Source organism: Rhagoletis zephyria, unplaced genomic scaffold (genome assembly GCF_001687245.7).
Source record: "Rhagoletis zephyria isolate East Lansing unplaced genomic scaffold, Rhagoletis_zephyria_1.1 Rzeph_scaffold_01417, whole genome shotgun sequence".
NCBI lineage: Eukaryota > Metazoa > Arthropoda > Insecta > Diptera > Tephritidae > Rhagoletis > Rhagoletis zephyria.
In genome coordinates, this window is record NW_016158501.1 from 2,053 (window position 1) to 2,465 (window position 413).

A 413-nucleotide genomic window follows, 5' to 3' on the forward strand; every position below is an offset into this window, starting at 1 on the left:
TTTTTTTTTCAAATGTCTTTATTTCGGTATCTGTTGAACAACAAACGAAATAAAAAGCTCTACAAACATCTACAAACCATTTCTAATCTTAATAAAATATCAATTTTTTAGCCCCGGATTTTAAGAAGAAANTTTTTGTTAGCACCCGGATTTTAAGAAAAAAGTCTTTTTTTTCAAATGTCTTTATTTCGGTATCTGTTGAACTACAAACGAAATAAAAAGCACTACAAACATCTACAAACCATTTCTGATCATAATAAAATATCAATTTGTTAGCACCCGGATTTTAAGAAAAAAGTATTATTATTTTTTTAATGTCTTATTTCGGTATCTGTTGAACTGCAAACGAAGTAAAAAGCACTACAAACATCTACAAACCATTTCTAATCATAATAAAATATCAATTTGTTAGC

The 413-nt window shown here is 26.7% G+C and overlaps 1 long non-coding RNA gene across 1 annotated transcript in view; it reads right to left on the reverse strand.

Annotated features, from left to right (window-relative positions):
* LOC108363956 (uncharacterized) overlaps positions 1–413 on the reverse strand; it is a 1,511-nt gene that overhangs the window by 155 nt on the left and 943 nt on the right. The gene's annotated exons all lie outside the window — the stretch shown is intronic.